We start from the raw sequence: 20059 nt of genomic DNA on the forward strand, positions 1-20059 counted from the left end.
GATTGATATACCTTTTTTCCGAGTATACTGTTTTATTTTTCCTAATGTTACTTTTTGGAATTTACATTCGGAAAAACAATTATCGATTGTAACCTTTTGGAGGTTACACTCGTAAAACAAATTCCCGAATGTAACCCTGAAGCTTTTCCCGAATGTAACCTCCAGTCCGATGGTGACTTTGGTTGGGATAGTTTACGATACCAATAGTATTAAAAGTAATTTTCATTTCAATTCCCTTCAGCAATGCCACGTTAGTCTTTCGTTGCGGGCACTTGACTACTAACGCAGCGACCCGGGTTCGATTCCCGCTGATAGCCTATTTTTTTTTTCTTTATTTTTTTTAAATCGATACTTAATTATACTGTTCTTGGTGTGTCATGACATAAAAAGAAGGTATAGGGACATTTTTATGTACTCTCAGCATCTTTGATGTGCTCATGCTTTGTTCAGGATCCTGAACATATTTTATGCACACAAGAACTAACTAGATTCCTTGGATAACTTGATTAAGTAGATTCTAACATAGAGCATAGCGCTCGATAGATTGATATACCTTTTTTTCCGAGTATACTGTTTTATTTTTCCTAATTTTCCTTTTTGGAATTTACATTCGGAAAAAAATTATCGATTGTAACCTTTTGGAGGTTACACTCGTAAAACAAATTCCCGAATGTAACCCTGAAGCTTTTCCCGAATGTAACCTCCAGTCCGATGGTGACTTTGCTTGGGATAGTTTACGATACCAATAGTATTAAAAGTAATTTTCATTACAATTCCCTTCAGCAATGCCACGTTAGTCTTTCGTTGCGGGCACTTGACTACTAACGCAGCGACCCGGGTTCGATTCCCGCTGATAGCCTATTTTTTTTTCTTTATTTTTTTTTTAAAATATCGATACTTAATTATACTGTTCTTGGTGTGTCATGACATAAAAAGAAGGTATAGGGACATTTTTATGTACTCTCAGCATCTTTGATGTGCTCATGCTTTGTTCAGGATCCTGTACATATTTTATGCACACAAGAACTAACTAGATTCCTTGGATAACTTGATTAAGTAGATTCTAACATAGAGCATAGCGCTCGATAGATTGATATACCTTTTTTCCGAGTATACTGTTTTATTTTTCCTAATGTTACTTTTTGGAATTTACATTCGGAAAAACAATTATCGATTGTAACCTTTTGGAGGTTACACTCGTAAAACAAATTCCCGAATGTAACCCTGAAGCTTTTCCCGAATGTAACCTCCAGTCCGATGGTGACTTTGGTTGGGATAGTTTACGATACCAATAGTATTAAAAGTAATTTTCATTTCAATTCCCTTCAGCAATGCCACGTTAGTCTTTCGTTGCGGGCACTTGACTACTAACGCAGCGACCCGGGTTCGATTCCCGCTGATAGCCTATTTTTTCTTCTTTCTTTTTTTTTAAATATCGATACTTAATTATACTGTTCTTGGTGTGTCATGACATAAAAAGAAGGTATAGGGACATTTTTATGTACTCTCAGCATCTTTGATGTGCTCATGCTTTGTTCAGGATCCTGTACATTTTTTATGCACACAAGAACTAACTAGATTCCTTGGATAACTTGATTAAGTAGATTCTAACATAGAGCATAGCGCTCGATAGATTGATATACCTTTTTTTCCGAGTATACTGTTTTATTTTCCTAATGTTACTTTTTGGAATTTACATTCGGAAAAAAAATTATCGATTGTAACCTTTTGGAGGTTACACTCGTAAAACAAATTCCCGAATGTAACCCTGAAGCTTTTCCCGAATGTAACCTCCAGTCCGATGGTGACTTTGCTTGGGATAGTATACGATACCAATAGTATTAAAAGTAATTTTCATTACAATTCCCTTCAGCAATGCCACGTTAGTCTTTCGTTGCGGGCACTTGACTACTAACGCAGCGACCCGGGTTCGATTCCCGCTGATAGCCTATTTTTTTCTTTCTTTTTTTTTTAAATATCGATACTTAATTATACTGTTCTTGGTGTGTCATGACATAAAACGAAGGTATAGGGACATTTTTATGTACTCTCAGCATCTTTGATGTGCTCATGCTTTGTTCAGGATCCTGCACATATTTTATGCACACAAGAACTAACTAGATTCCTTGGATAACATGATTAAGTAGATTTTAACATAGAGCATAGCGCTCGATAGATTGATATACCTTTTTTTCTGAGTATACTGTTTTATTTTTCCTAATGAGACATTTTGGAATTTACATTCGGAAAAAAAATTATCGATTGTAACCTTTTGGAGGTTACACTCGTAAAACAAATTCCCGAATGTAACCCTGAAGCTTTTCCCGAATGTAACTTCCAGTCCGATGGTGACTTTGGTTGGGATAGTTTACGATACCAATAGTATTAAAAGTAATTTTCATTTCAATTCCCTTCAGCAATGCCACGTTAGTCTTTCGTTGCGGGCACTTGACTACTAACGCAGCGACCCGGGTTCGATTCCCGCTGATAGCCTATTGTTTCTTCTTTATTTTTTTTTTTTAATATCGATACTTAATTATACTGTTCTTGGTGTGTCATGACATAAAAAGAAGGCATAGGGACATTTTTATGTACTCTCAGCATCTTTGATGTGCTCATGCTTTGTTCAGGATCCTGTACATATTTTATGCACACAAGAACTAACTAGATTCCTTGGATAACTTGATTAAGTAGATTCTAACAATGAGCATAGCGCTCGATAGATTGATATACCTTTTTTTCCGAGTATACTGTTTTATTTTTCCTAATGTTACTTTTTGGAATTTACATTCGGAAAAAAAAATTATCGATTGTAACCTTTTGGAGGTTACACTCGTAAAACAAATTCCCGAATGTAACCCTGAAGCTTTTCCCGAATGTAACCTCCAGTCCGATGGTGACTTTGCTTGGGATAGTTTACGATACCAATAGTATTAAAAGTAATTTTCATTACAATTCCCTTCAGCAATGCCACGTTAGTCTTTCGTTGCGGGCACTTGACTACTAACGCAGCTACACGGGTTCGATTCCCGCTGATAGCCTATTTTTTTTCTTCATTTTTTTTTTAAATATCGATACTTAATTATACTGTTCTTGGTGTGTCATGACATAAAAAGTAGGTATAAGGACATTGTTATGTACTCTCAGCATCTTTGATGTGCTCATGCTTTGTTTAGGATCCTGCACATATTTTATGCACACAAGAACTAACTAGATTCCTTGGATAACTTGATTAAGTAGATTCTAACATAGAGCATAGCGCTCGATAGATTGATATACCTTTTTTTCCGAGTATACTGTTTTATTTTTCCTAATTTTCCTTTTTGGAATTTACATTCGGAAAAAAATTATCGATTGTAACCTTTTGGAGGTTACACTCGTAAAAAAAATTCCCGAATGTAACCCTGAAGCTTTTCCCGAATGTAACCTCCAGTCCGATGGTGACTTTGCTTGGGATAGTTTACGATACCAATAGTATTAAAAGTAATTTTCATTACAATTCCCTTCAGCAATGCCACGTTAGTCTTTCGTTGCGGGCACTTGACTACTAACGCAGCGACACGGGTTCGATTCCCGCTGATAGCCTATTTTTTTTCTTTATTTTTTTTTAAATATCGATACTTAATTATACTGTTCTTGGTGTGTCATGACATAAAAAGTAGGTATAGGGACATTGTTATGTACTCTCAGCATCTTTGATGTGCTCATGCTTTGTTTAGGATCCTGCACATATTTTTAGCACACAAGAACTAACTAGATTCCTTGGATAACTTGATTAAGTAGATTCTAACATAGAGCATAGCGCTCGATAGATTGATATACCTTTTTTTCCGTGTATACTGTTTTACTTTCCTAATGTTACTTTTTGGAATTTACATTCGGAAAAAAAATTATCGATTGTAACCTTTTGGAGGTTACACTCGTAAAACAAATTCCCGAATGTAACCCTGAAGCTTTTCCCGAATGTAACCTCCAGTCCGATGGTGACTTTGCTTGGGATAGTTTACGATACCAATAGTATTAAAAGTAATTTTCATTACAATTCCCTTCAGCAATGCCACGTTAGACTTTGGTTGCGGGCACTTGACTACTAACGCAGCGACCCGGGTTCGATTCCCGCTGATAGCCTATTTTTTTTTCTTTATTTTTTTTTTAAATATCGATACTTAATTATACTGTTCTTGGTGTGTCATGACATAAAAAGAAGGTATAGGGACATTTTTATGTACTCTCAGCATCTTTGATGTGCTCATGCTTTGTTCAGGATCCTGTACATATTTTATGCACACAAGAACTAACTAGATTCCTTGGATAACTTGATTAAGTAGATTCTAACATAGAGCATAGCGCTCGATAGATTGATATACCTTTTTTTCCGAGTATACTGTTTTATTTTTCCTAATTTTCCTTTTTGGAATTTACATTCGGAAAAAAATTATCGATTGGTACCTTTTGGAGGTTACACTCGTAAAACAAATTCCCGAATGTAACCCTGAAGCTTTTCCCGAATGTAACCTCCAGTCCGATGGTGACTTTGCTTGGGATAGTTTACGATACCAATAGTATTAAAAGTAATTTTCATTACAATTCCCTTCAGCAATGCCACGTTAGTCTTTCGTTGCGGGCACTTGACTACTAACGCAGCTACACGGGTTCGATTCCCGCTGATAGCCTATTTTTTTTCTTTATTTTTTTTTTAAATATCGATACTTAATTATACTGTTCTTGGTGTGTCATGACATAAAAAGTAGGTATAGGGACATTGTTATGTACTCTCAGCATCTTTGATGTGCTCATGCTTTGTTTAGGATCCTGCACATATTTTATGCACACAAGAACTAACTAGATTCCTTGGATAACTTGATTAAGTAGATTCTAACATAGAGCATAGCGCTCGATAGATTGATATACCTTTTTTTCCGAGTATACTGTTTTATTTTTCCTAATTTTCCTTTTTGGAATTTACATTCGGAAAAAAATTATCGATTGTAACCTTTTGGAGGTTACACTCGTAAAAAAAATTCCCGAATGTAACCCTGAAGCTTTTCCCGAATGTAACCTCCAGTCCGATGGTGACTTTGCTTGGGATAGTTTACGATACCAATAGTATTAAAAGTAATTTTCATTACAATTCCCTTCAGCAATGCCACGTTAGTCTTTCGTTGCGGGCACTTGACTACTAACGCAGCGACACGGGTTCGATTCCCGCTGATAGCCTATTTTTTTTCTTTATTTTTTTTTAAATATCGATACTTAATTATACTGTTCTTGGTGTGTCATGACATAAAAAGTAGGTATAGGGACATTGTTATGTACTCTCAGCATCTTTGATGTGCTCATGCTTTGTTTAGGATCCTGCACATATTTTATGCACACAAGAACTAACTAGATTCCTTGGATAACTTGATTAAGTAGATTCTAACATAGAGCATAGCGCTCGATAGATTGATATACCTTTTTTTCCGAGTATACTGTTTTACTTTCCTAATGTTACTTTTTGGAATTTACATTCGGAAAAAAAATTATCGATTGTAACCTTTTGGAGGTTACACTTGTAAAACAAATTCCCGAATGTAACCCTGAAGCTTTTCCCGAATGTAACCTCCAGTCCGATGGTGACTTTGCTTGGGATAGTTTACGATACCAATAGTATTAAAAGTAATTTTCATTACAATTCCCTTCAGCAATGCCACGTTAGTCTTTCGTTGCGGGCACTTGACTACTAACGCAGCGACCCGGGTTCGATTCCCGCTGATAGCCTATTTTTTTTTTCTTTATTTTTTTTAAATCGATACTTAATTATACTGTTCTTGGTGTGTCATGACATAAAAAGAAGGTATAGGGACATTTTTATGTACTCTCAGCATCTTTGATGTGCTCATGCTTTGTTCAGGATCCTGAACATATTTTATGCACACAAGAACTAACTAGATTCCTTGGATAACTTGATTAAGTAGATTCTAACATAGAGCATAGCGCTCGATAGATTGATATACCTTTTTTTCCGAGTATACTGTTTTATTTTTCCTAATTTTCCTTTTTGGAATTTACATTCGGAAAAAAATTATCGATTGTAACCTTTTGGAGGTTACACTCGTAAAACAAATTCCCGAATGTAACCCTGAAGCTTTTCCCGAATGTAACCTCCAGTCCGATGGTGACTTTGCTTGGGATAGTTTACGATACCAATAGTATTAAAAGTAATTTTCATTACAATTCCCTTCAGCAATGCCACGTTAGTCTTTCGTTGCGGGCACTTGACTACTAACGCAGCGACCCGGGTTTGATTCCCGCTGATAGCCTATTTTTTTTTCTTTATTTTTTTTTTAAAATATCGATACTTAATTATACTGTTCTTGGTGTGTCATGACATAAAAAGAAGGTATAGGGACATTTTTATGTACTCTCAGCATCTTTGATGTGCTCATGCTTTGTTCAGGATCCTGTACATATTTTATGCACACAAGAACTAACTAGATTCCTTGGATAACTTGATTAAGTAGATTCTAACATAGAGCATAGCGCTCGATAGATTGATATACCTTTTTTCCGAGTATACTGTTTTATTTTTCCTAATGTTACTTTTTGGAATTTACATTCGGAAAAACAATTATCGATTGTAACCTTTTGGAGGTTACACTCGTAAAACAAATTCCCGAATGTAACCCTGAAGCTTTTCCCGAATGTAACCTCCAGTCCGATGGTGACTTTGGTTGGGATAGTTTACGATACCAATAGTATTAAAAGTAATTTTCATTTCAATTCCCTTCAGCAATGCCACGTTAGTCTTTCGTTGCGGGCACTTGACTACTAACGCAGCGACCCGGGTTCGATTCCCGCTGATAGCCTATTTTTTCTTCTTTCTTTTTTTTTAAATATCGATACTTAATTATACTGTTCTTGGTGTGTCATGACATAAAAAGAAGGTATAGGGACATTTTTATGTACTCTCAGCATCTTTGATGTGCTCATGCTTTGTTCAGGATCCTGTACATTTTTTATGCACACAAGAACTAACTAGATTCCTTGGATAACTTGATTAAGTAGATTCTAACATAGAGCATAGCGCTCGATAGATTGATATACCTTTTTTTCCGAGTATACTGTTTTATTTTCCTAATGTTACTTTTTGGAATTTACATTCGGAAAAAAAATTATCGATTGTAACCTTTTGGAGGTTACACTCGTAAAACAAATTCCCGAATGTAACCCTGAAGCTTTTCCCGAATGTAACCTCCAGTCCGATGGTGACTTTGCTTGGGATAGTATACGATACCAATAGTATTAAAAGTAATTTTCATTACAATTCCCTTCAGCAATGCCACGTTAGTCTTTCGTTGCGGGCACTTGACTACTAACGCAGCGACCCGGGTTCGATTCCCGCTGATAGCCTATTTTTTTCTTTCTTTTTTTTTTAAATATCGATACTTAATTATACTGTTCTTGGTGTGTCATGACATAAAACGAAGGTATAGGGACATTTTTATGTACTCTCAGCATCTTTGATGTGCTCATGCTTTGTTCAGGATCCTGCACATATTTTATGCACACAAGAACTAACTAGATTCCTTGGATAATTTGATAAAGTAGATTCTAACATAGAGCATAGCGCTCGATAGATTGATATACCTTTTTTTCCGAGTATACTGTTTTATTTTTCTTAATGTTCCTTTTTGGAATTTACATTCGGAAAAAAAATTATCGATTGTAACCTTTTGGAGGTTACACTCGTAAAAAAAATTCCCGAATGTAACCCTGAAGCTTTTCCCGAATGTAACCTCCAGTCCGATGGTGACTTTGCTTGGGATAGTTTACGATACCAATAGTATTAAAAGTAATTTTCATTACAATTCCCTTCAGCAATGTCACGTTAGTCTTTCGTTGCGGGCACTTGACTACTAACGCAGCGACCCGGGTTCGATTCCCGCTGATAGCCTATTTTTGATTCTTTTTTTTTTTTTTAAATATCGATACTTAATTATACTGTTCTTGGTGTGTCATGACATAAAAAGAAGGTATAGGGACATTTTTATGTACTCTCAGCATCTTTGATGTGCTCATGCTTTGTTCAGGATCCTGCACATATTTTATGCACACAAGAACTAACTAGATTCCTTGGATAACATGATTAAGTAGATTCTAACATAGAGCATAGCGCTCGATAGATTGATATACCTTTTTTTCCGAGTATACTGTTTTACTTTCCTAATGTTACTTTTTGGAATTTACATTCGGAAAAAAAATTATCGATTGTAACCTTTTGGAGGTTACACTCGTAAAACAAATTCCCGAATGTAACCCTGAAGCTTTTCCCGAATGTAACCTCCAGTCCGATGGTGACTTTGGTTGGGATAGTTTACGATACCAATAGTATTAAAAGTAATTTTCATTTCAATTCCCTTCAGCAATGCCACGTTAGTCTTTCGTTGCGGGCACTTGACTACTAACGCAGCGACCCGGGTTCGATTCCCGCTGATAGCCTATTTTTTTTCTTTATTTTTTTTTTAAATATCGATACTTAATTATACTGTTCTTGGTGTGTCATGACATAAAAAGTAGGTATAGGGACATTGTTATGTACTCTCAGCATCTTTGATGTGCTCATGCTTTGTTTAGGATCCTGCACATATTTTATGCACACAAGAACTAACTAGATTCCTTGGATAACTTGATTAAGTAGATTCTAACATAGAGCATAGCGCTCGATAGATTGATATACCTTTTTTTTTGAGTATACTGTTTTACTTTCCTAATGTTACTTTTTGGAATTTACATTCGGAAAAAAAATTATCGATTGTAACCTTTTGGAGGTTACACTCGTAAAACAAATTCCCGAATGTAACCCTGAAGCTTTTCCCGAATGTAACCTCCAGTCCGATGGTGACTTTGCTTGGGATAGTTTACGATACCAATAGTATTAAAAGTAATTTTCATTACAATTCCCTTCAGCAATGCCACGTTAGTCTTTCGTTGCGGGCACTTGACTACTAACGCAGCGACCCCGGTTCGATTCCCGCTGATAGCCTATTTTTTTTCTTTATTTTTTTTTTTAAATCGATACTTAATTATACTGTTCTTGGTGTGTCATGACATAAAAAGAAGGTATAGGGACATTTTTATGTACTCTCAGCATCTTTGATGTGCTCATGCTTTGTTCAGGATCCTGCACATATTTTATGCACACAAGAACTAACTAGATTCCTTGGATAACATGATTAAGTAGATTCTAACATAGAGCATAGCGCTCGATAGATTGATATACCTTTTTTTCCGAGTATACTGTTTTACTTTCCTAATGTTACTTTTTGGAATTTACATTCGGAAAAAATATTATCGATTGTAACCTTTTGGAGGTTACACTCGTAAAACAAATTCCCGAATGTAACCCTGAAGCTTTTCCCGAATGTAACCTCCAGTCCGATGGTGACTTTGGTTGGGATAGTTTACGATACCAATAGTATTAAAAGTAATTTTCATTTCAATTCCCTTCAGCAATGCCACGTTAGTCTTTCGTTGCGGGCACTTGACTACTAACGCAGCGACCCGGGTTCGATTCCCGCTGATAGCCTATTTTTTTTCTTTATTTTTTTTTTAAATATCGATACTTAATTATACTGTTCTTGGTGTGTCATGACATAAAAAGTAGGTATAGGGACATTGTTATGTACTCTCAGCATCTTTGATGTGCTCATGCTTTGTTTAGGATCCTGCACATATTTTATGCACACAAGAACTAACTAGATTCCTTGGATAACTTGATTAAGTAGATTCTAACATAGAGCATAGCGCTCGATAGATTGATATACCTTTTTTTCCGAGTATACTGTTTTACTTTCCTAATGTTACTTTTTGGAATTTACATTCGGAAAAAAAATTATCGATTGTAACCTTTTGGAGGTTACACTCGTAAAACAAATTCCCGAATGTAACCCTGAAGCTTTTCCCGAATGTAACCTCCAGTCCGATGGTGACTTTGCTTGGGATAGTTTACGATACCAATAGTATTAAAAGTAATTTTCATTACAATTCCCTTCAGCAATGCCACGTTAGTCTTTCGTTGCGGGCACTTGACTACTAACGCAGCGACCCGGGTTCGATTCCCGCTGATAGCCTATTTTTTTTCTTTATTTTTTTTTTAAATCGATACTTAATTATACTTTTCTTGGTGTGTCATGACATAAAAAGAAGGTATAGGGACATTTTTATGTACTCTCAGCATCTTTGATGTGCTCATGCTTTGTTCAGGATCCTGAACATATTTTATGCACACAAGAACTAACTAGATTCCTTGGATAACTTGATTAAGTAGATTCTAACATAGAGCATAGCGCTCGATAGATTGATATACCTTTTTTTCCGAGTATACTGTTTTATTTTTCCTAATTTTCCTTTTTGGAATTTACATTCGGAAAAAAATTATCGATTGTAACCTTTTGGAGGTTACACTCGTAAAACAAATTCCCGAATGTAACCCTGAAGCTTTTCCCGAATGTAACCTCCAGTCCGATGGTGACTTTGCTTGGGATAGTTTACGATACCAATAGTATTAAAAGTAATTTTCATTACAATTCCCTTCAGCAATGCCACGTTAGTCTTTCGTTGCGGGCACTTGACTACTAACGCAGCGACCCCGGTTCGATTCCCGCTGATAGCCTATTTTTTTTTCTTTATTTTTTTTTTAAATATCGATACTTAATTATACTGTTCTTGGTGTGTCATGACATAAAAAGAAGGTATAGGGACATTTTTATGTACTCTCAGCATCTTTGATGTGCTCATGCTTTGTTCAGGATCCTGTACATATTTTATGCACACAAGAACTAACTAGATTCCTTGGATAACTTGATTAAGTAGATTCTAACATAGAGCATAGCGCTCGATAGATTGATATACCTTTTTTCCGAGTATACTGTTTTATTTTTCCTAATGTTACTTTTTGGAATTTACATTCGGAAAAAAAATTATCGATTGTAACCTTTTGGAGGTTACACTCGTAAAACAAATTCCCGAATGTAACCCTGAAGCTTTTCCCGAATGTAACCTCCAGTCCGATGGTGACTTTGCTTGGGATAGTATACGATACCAATAGTATTAAAAGTAATTTTCATTACAATTCCCTTCAGCAATGCCACGTTAGTCTTTCGTTGCGGGCACTTGACTACTAACGCAGCGACCCCGGTTCGATTCCCGCTGATAGCCTATTTTTTTTTCTTTATTTTTTTTTTAAATATCGATACTTAATTATACTGTTCTTGGTGTGTCATGACATAAAAAGAAGGTATAGGGACATTTTTATGTACTCTCAGCATCTTTGATGTGCTCATGCTTTGTTCAGGATCCTGCACATATTTTATGCACACAAGAACTAACTAGATTCCTTGGATAACTTGATTAAGTAGATTCTAACATAGAGCATAGCGCTCGATAGATTGATATACCTTTTTTTCCGAGTATACTGTTTTACTTTCCTAATGTTACTTTTTGGAATTTACATTCGGAAAAAAAAATATCGATTGTAACCTTTTGGAGGTTACACTCGTAAAACAAATTCCCGAATGTAACCCTGAAGCTTTTCCCGAATGTAACCTCCAGTCCGATGGTGACTTTGCTTGGGATAGTTTACGATACCAATAGTATTAAAAGTAATTTTCATTACAATTCCCTTCAGCAATGCCACGTTAGTCTTTCGTTGCGGGCACTTGACTACTAACGCAGCGACCCGGGTTCGATTCCCGCTGATAGCCTATTTTTTTTTTCTTTATTTATTTTTTTTTAAATCGATAGTTAATTATACTGTTCTTGGTGTGTCATGACATAAAAAGAAGGTATAGGGACATTTTTATGTACTCTCAGCATCTTTGATGTGCTCATGCTTTGTTCAGGATCCTGTACATATTTTATGCACACAAGAACTAACTAGATTCCTTGGATAACTTGATTAAGTAGATTCTAACATAGAGCATAGCGCTCGATAGATTGATATACCTTTTTTTCCGGGTATACTGTTTTATTTTTCCTAATGTTCCTTTTTGGAATTTACATTCGGAAAAAAAATTATCGATTGTAACCTTTTGGAGGTTACACTCGTAAAACAAATTCCCGAATGTAACCCTGAAGCTTTTCCCGAATGTAACCTCCAGTCCGATGGTGACTTTGCTTGGGATAGTTTACGATACCAATAGTATTAAAAGTAATTTTCATTACAATTCCCTTCAGCAATGTCACGTTAGTCTTTCGTTGCGGGCACTTGACTACTAACGCAGCGACCCCGGTTCGATTCCCGCTGATAGCCTATTTTTTTTTCTTTATTTTTTTTTTAAATATCGATACTTAATTATACTGTTCTTGGTGTGTCATGACATAAAAAGAAGGTATAGGGACATTTTTATGTACTCTCAGCATCTTTGATGTGCTCATGCTTTGTTCAGGATCCTGTACATATTTTATGCACACAAGAACTAACTAGATTCCTTGGATAACTTGATTAAGTAGATTCTAACATAGAGCATAGCGCTCGATAGATTGATATACCTTTTTTCCGAGTATACTGTTTTATTTTTCCTAATGTTACTTTTTGGAATTTACATTCGGAAAAAAAATTATCGATTGTAACCTTTTGGAGGTTACACTCGTAAAACAAATTCCCGAATGTAACCCTGAAGCTTTTCCCGAATGTAACCTCCAGTCCGATGGTGACTTTGCTTGGGATAGTATACGATACCAATAGTATTAAAAGTAATTTTCATTACAATTCCCTTCAGCAATGCCACGTTAGTCTTTCGTTGCGGGCACTTGACTACTAACGCAGCGACCCCGGTTCGATTCCCGCTGATAGCCTATTTTTTTTTCTTTATTTTTTTTTTAAATATCGATACTTAATTATACTGTTCTTGGTGTGTCATGACATAAAAAGAAGGTATAGGGACATTTTTATGTACTCTCAGCATCTTTGATGTGCTCATGCTTTGTTCAGGATCCTGCACATATTTTATGCACACAAGAACTAACTAGATTCCTTGGATAACTTGATTAAGTAGATTCTAACATAGAGCATAGCGCTCGATAGATTGATATACCTTTTTTTCCGAGTATACTGTTTTACTTTCCTAATGTTACTTTTTGGAATTTACATTCGGAAAAAAAATTATCGATTGTAACCTTTTGGAGGTTACACTCGTAAAACAAATTCCCGAATGTAACCCTGAAGCTTTTCCCGAATGTAACCTCCAGTCCGATGGTGACTTTGCTTGGGATAGTTTACGATACCAATAGTATTAAAAGTAATTTTCATTACAATTCCCTTCAGCAATGCCACGTTAGTCTTTCGTTGCGGGCACTTGACTACTAACGCAGCGACCCGGGTTCGATTCCCGCTGATAGCCTATTTTTTTTTTCTTTATTTATTTTTTTTTAAATCGATAGTTAATTATACTGTTCTTGGTGTGTCATGACATAAAAAGAAGGTATAGGGACATTTTTATGTACTCTCAGCATCTTTGATGTGCTCATGCTTTGTTCAGGATCCTGTACATATTTTATGCACACAAGAACTAACTAGATTCCTTGGATAACTTGATTAAGTAGATTCTAACATAGAGCATAGCGCTCGATAGATTGATATACCTTTTTTTCCGGGTATACTGTTTTATTTTTCCTAATGTTCCTTTTTGGAATTTACATTCGGAAAAAAAATTATCGATTGTAACCTTTTGGAGGTTACACTCGTAAAACAAATTCCCGAATGTAACCCTGAAGCTTTTCCCGAATGTAACCTCCAGTCCGATGGTGACTTTGCTTGGGATAGTTTACGATACCAATAGTATTAAAAGTAATTTTCATTACAATTCCCTTCAGCAATGTCACGTTAGTCTTTCGTTGCGGGCACTTGACTACTAACGCAGCGACCCGGGTTCGATTCCCGCTGATAGCCTATTTTTGTTTCTTTATTTTTTTTTTTTAAATATCGATACTTAATTATACTGTTCTTGGTGTGTCATGACATAAAAAGAAGGTATAGGGACATTTTTATGTACTCTCAGCATCTTTGATGTGCTCATGCTTTGTTCAGGATCCTGTACATATTTTATGCACACAAGAACTAACTAGATTCCTTGGATAACTTGATTAAGTAGATTCTAACATAGAGCATAGCGCTCGATAGATTGATATACCTTTTTTCCGAGTATACTGTTTTATTTTTCCTAATGTTACTTTTTGGAATTTACATTCGGAAAAAAAATTATCGATTGTAACCTTTTGGAGGTTACACTCGTAAAACAAATTCCCGAATGTAACCCTGAAGCTTTTCCCGAATGTAACCTCCAGTCCGATGGTGACTTTGGTTGGGATAGTTTACGATACCAATAGTATTAAAAGTAATTTTCATTTCAATTCCTTTCAGCAATGCCACGTTAGTCTTTCGTTGCGGGCACTTGACAACTAACGCAGCGACCCGGGTTCGATTCCCGCTGATAGCCTATTTATTTTCTTTCTTTTTTTTTTAAATATCGATACTTAATTATACTGTTCTTGGTGTGTCATGACATAAATAGAAGGTATAGGGACATTTTTATGTACTCTCAGCATCTTTGATGTGCTCATGCTTTGTTCAGGATCCTGCACATATTTTATGCACACAAGAACTAACTAGATTCCTTGGATAACTTGATTAAGTAGATTCTAACATAGAGCATAGCGCTCGATAGATTGATATACCTTTTTTTCCGAGTATACTGTTTTACTTTCCTAATGTTACTTTTTGGAATTTACATTCGGAAAAAAAATTATCGATTGTAACCTTTTGGAGGTTACACTCGTAAAACAAATTCCCGAATGTAACCCTGAAGCTTTTCCCGAATGTAACCTCCAGTCCGATGGTGACTTTGCTTGGGATAGTTTACGATACCAATAGTATTAAAAGTAATTTTCATTACAATTCCCTTCAGCAATGCCACGTTAGTCTTTCGTTGCGGGCACTTGACTACTAACGCAGCGACCCGGGTTCGATTCCCGCTGATAGCCTATTTTTTTTTCTTTATTTTTTTTTTAAATCGATACTTAATTATACTGTTCTTGGTGTGTCATGACATAAAAAGAAGGTATAGGGACATTTTTATGTACTCTCAGCATCTTTGATGTGCTCATGCTTTGTTCAGGATCCTGCACATATTTTATGCACACAAGAACTAACTAGATTCCTTGGATAACTTGATTAAGTAGATTCTAACATAGAGCATAGCGCTCGATAGATTGATATACCTTTTTTTCCGAGTATACTGTTTTATTTTCCTAATGTTACTTTTTGGAATTTACATTCGGAAAAAAAATTATCGATTGTAACCTTTTGGAGGTTACACTCGTAAAACAAATTCCCGAATGTAACCCTGAAGCTTTTCCCGAATGTAACCTCCAGTCCGATGGTGACTTTGCTTGGGATAGTTTACGATACCAATAGTATTAAAAGTAATTTTCATTACAATTCCCTTCAGCAATGCCACGTTAGTCTTTCGTTGCGGGCACTTGACTACTAACGCAGCGACCCGGGTTCGATTCCCGCTGATAGCCTATTTTTTTTCTTACTTTTTTTTTAAATATCGATACTTAATTATACTGTTCTTGGTGTGTCATGACATAAAAAGAAGGTATAGGGACATTTTTATGTACTCTCAGCATCTTTGATGTGCTCATGCTTTGTTCAGGATCCTGCACATATTTTATGCACACAAGAACTAACTAGATTCCTTGGATAACATGATTAAGTAGATTCTAACATAGAGCATAGCGCTCGATAGATTGATATACCTTTTTTTCTGAGTATACTGTTTTATTTTTCCTAATGAGACATTTTGGAATTTATATTCGGAAAAAAAATTATCGATTGTAACCTTTTGGAGGTTACACTCGTAAAACAAATTCCCGAATGTAACCCTGAAGCTTTTCCCGAATGTAACCTCCAGTCCGATGGTGACTTTGCTTGGGATAGTTTACGATACCACTAGTATTAAAAGTAATTTTCATTACAATTCCCTTCAGCAATGTCACGTTAGTCTTTCGTTGCGGGCACTTGACTACTAACGCAGCGACCCGGGTTCGATTCCCGCTGATAGCCTATTTTTGTTTCTTTATTTTTTGTTTTAAATATCGATACTTAATTATACTGTTCTTGGTGTGTCATGACATAAAAAGAAGGTATAGGGACATTTTTATGTACTCTCAGCATCTTTGATGTGCTCATGCTTTGTTCAGGATCCTGTACATATTTTATGCACACAAGAACTAACTAGATTCCTTGGATAACTTGATTAAGTAGATTCTAACATAGAGCATAGCGCTCGATAGATTGATATACCTTTTTTCCGAGTATACTGTTTTATTTTTCCTAATGTTACTTTTTGGAATTTACATTCGGAAAAAAAATTATCGATTGTAACCTTTTGGAGGTTACACTCGTAAAACAAATTCCCGAATGTAACCCTGAAGCTTTTCCCGAATGTAACCTCCAGTCCGATGGTGACTTTGGTTGGGATAGTTTACGATACCAATAGTATTAAAAGTAATTTTCATTTCAATTCCCTTCAGCAATGCCACGTTAGTCTTTCGTTGCGGGCACTTGACTACTAACGCAGCGACCCGGGTTCGATTCCCGCTGATAGCCTATTTTTTTTCTTTCTTTTTTTTTTAAATATCGATACTTAATTATACTGTTCTTGGTGTGTCATGACATAAAAAGAAGGTATAGGGACATTTTTATGTACTCTCAGCATCTTTGATGTGCTCATGCTTTGTTCAGTATCCTGCACATATTTTATGCACACAAGAACTAACTAGATTCCTTGGATAACTTGATTAAGTAGATTCTAACATAGAGCATAGCGCTCGATAGATTGATATACCTTTTTTTCCGAGTATACTGTTTTATTTTTCCTAATGTTACTTTTTGCAAATTACATTCGGAAAAAAAATTATCGATTGTAACCTTTTGGAGGTTACACTCGTAAAACAAATTCCCGAATGTAACCCTGAAGCTTTTCCCGAATGTAACCTCCAGTCCGATGGTGACTTTGCTTGGGATAGTTTACGATACCAATAGTATTAAAAGTAATTTTCATTACAATTCCCTTCAGCAATGCCACGTTAGTCTTTCGTTGCGGGCACTTGACTACTAACGCAGCGACCCGGGTTCGATTCCCGCTGATAGCCTATTTTTTTTTCTTTATTTTTTTTTTTAAATATCGATACTTAATTATACTGTTCTTGGTGTGTCATGACATAAAAAGAAGGTATAGGGACATTTTTATGTACTCTCAGCATCTTTGATGTGCTCATGCTTTGTTCAGGATCCTGTACATATTTTATGCACACAAGAACTAACTAGATTCCTTGGATAACTTGATTAAGTAGATTCTAACATAGAGCATAGCGCTCGATAGATTGATATACCTTTTTTTCCGAGTATACTGTTTTATTTTTCCTAATGTTACTTTTTGGAATTAACATTCGGAAAAAAAAAAATATCGATTGTAACCTTTTGGAGTTACACTCGTAAAACAAATTCCCGAATGTAACCCTGAAGCTTTTCCCGAATGTAACCTCCAGTCCGATGGTGACTTTGCTTGGGATAGTATACAATACCAATAGTATTAAAAGTAATTTTCATTACAATTCCCTTCAGCAATGCCACGTTAGTCTTTCGTTGCGGGCACTTGACTACTAACGCAGCGACCCGGGTTCGATTCCCGCTGATAGCCTATTTTTTTTTCTTTCTTTTTTTTTTAATTATCGATACTTAATTATACTATTCTTGGTGTGTCATGACATAAAAAGAAGGTATAGGGACATTTTTATGTACTCTCAGCATCTTTGATGTGCTCATGCTTTGTTCAGGATCCTGTACATATTTTATGCACACAAGAACTAACTAGATTCCTTGGATAACTTGATTAAGTAGATTCTAACATAGAGCATAGCGCTCGATAGATTGATATACCTTTTTTCCGAGTATACTGTTTTATTTTTCCTAATGTTACTTTTTGGAATTTACATTCGGAAAAAAAATTATCGATTGTAACCTTTTGGAGGTTACACTCGTAAAACAAATTCCCGAATGTAACCCTGAAGCTTTTCCCGAATGTAACCTCCAGTCCGATGGTGACTTTGGTTGGGATAGTTTACGATACCAATAGTATTAAAAGTAATTTTCATTTCAATTCCCTTCAGCAATGCCAAGTTAGTCTTTCGTTGCGGGCACTTGACTACTAACGCAGCGACCCGGGTTCGATTCCCGCTGATAGCCTACTTTTTTTCTTTCTTTTTTTTTTAAATATCGATACTTAATTATACTGTTCTTGGTGTGTCATGACATAAAAAGAAGGTATAGGGACATTTTTATGTACTCTCAGCATCTTTGATGTGCTCATGCTTTGTTCAGTATCCTGCACATATTTTATGCACACAAGAACTAACTAGATTCCTTGGATAACTTGATTAAGTAGATTCTAACATAGAGCATAGCGCTCGATAGATTGATTTACCTTTTTTTCCGAGTATACTGTTTTATTTTTCCTAATGTTACTTTTTGCAATTTACATTCGGAAAAAAAATTATCGATTGTAACCTTTTGGAGGTTACACTCGTAAAACAAATTCCCGAATGTAACCCTGAAGCTTTTCCCGAATGTAACCTCCAGTCCGATGGTGACTTTGCTTGGGATAGTTTACGATACCAATAGTATTAAAAGTAATTTTCATTACAATTCCCTTCAGCAATGCCACGTTAGTCTTTCGTTGCGGGCACTTCACTACTAACGCAGCGACCCGGGTTCGATTCCCGCTGATAGCCTATTTTTTTTCTTTCTTTTTTTTTTAAATATCGATACTTAATTATACTGTTCTTGGTGTGTCATGACATAAAAAGAAGGTATAGGGACATTTTTATGTACTCTCAGCATCTTTGATGTGCTCATGCTTTGTTCAGTATCCTGCACATATTTTATGCACACAAGAACTAACTAGATTCCTTGGATAACTTGATTAAGTAGATTCTAACATAGAGCATAGCGCTCGATAGATTGATATACCTTTTTTTCCGAGTATACTGTTTTGTTTTTCCTAATGTTACTTTTTGCAATTTACATTCGGAAAAAAAATTATCGATTGTAACCTTTTGGAGGTTACACTCGTAAAACAAATTCCCGAATGTAACCCTGAAGCTTTTCCCGAATGTAACCTCCAGTCCGATGGTGACTTTGCTTGGGATAGTTTACGATACCAATAGTATTAAAAGTAATTTTCATTACAATTCCCTTCAGCAATGCCACGTTAGTCTTTCGTTGCGGGCACTTGACTACTAACGCAGCGACCCGGGTTCGATTCCCGCTGATAGCCTATTTTTTTTCTTTCTTTTTTTTTTAAATATCGATACTTAATTATACTGTTCTTGGTGTGTCATGACATAAAAAGAAGGTATAGGGACATTTTTATGTACTCTCAGCATCTTTGATGTGCTCATGCTTTGTTCAGTATCCTGCACATATTTTATGCACACAAGAACTAACTAGATTCCTTGGATAACTTGATTAAGTAGATTCTAACATAGAGCATAGCGCTCGATAGATTGATATACCTTTTTTTCCGAGTATACTGTTTTATTTTTCCTAATGTTACTTTTTGCAATTTACATTCGGAAAAAAAATTATCGATTGTAACCTTTTGGAGGTTACACTCGTAAAACAAATTCCCGAATGTAACCCTGAAGCTTTTCCCGAATGTAACCTCCAGTCCGATGGTGACTTTGCTTGGGATAGTTTACGATACCAATAGTATTAAAAGTAATTTTCATTACAATTCCCTTCAGCAATGCCACGTTAGTCTTTCGTTGCGGGCACTTGACTACTAACGCAGCGACCCGGGTTCGATTCCCGCTGATAGCCTATTTTTTTTTCTTTATTTTTTTTTTTTAAATATCGATACTTAATTATACTGTTCTTGGTGTGTCATGACATAAAAAGAAGGTATAGGGACATTTTTATGTACTCTCAGCATCTTTGATGTGCTCATGCTTT

This window comes from Nematostella vectensis, chromosome 5, assembly GCF_932526225.1.
Source record: "Nematostella vectensis chromosome 5, jaNemVect1.1, whole genome shotgun sequence".
Lineage (NCBI taxonomy): Eukaryota > Metazoa > Cnidaria > Anthozoa > Actiniaria > Edwardsiidae > Nematostella > Nematostella vectensis.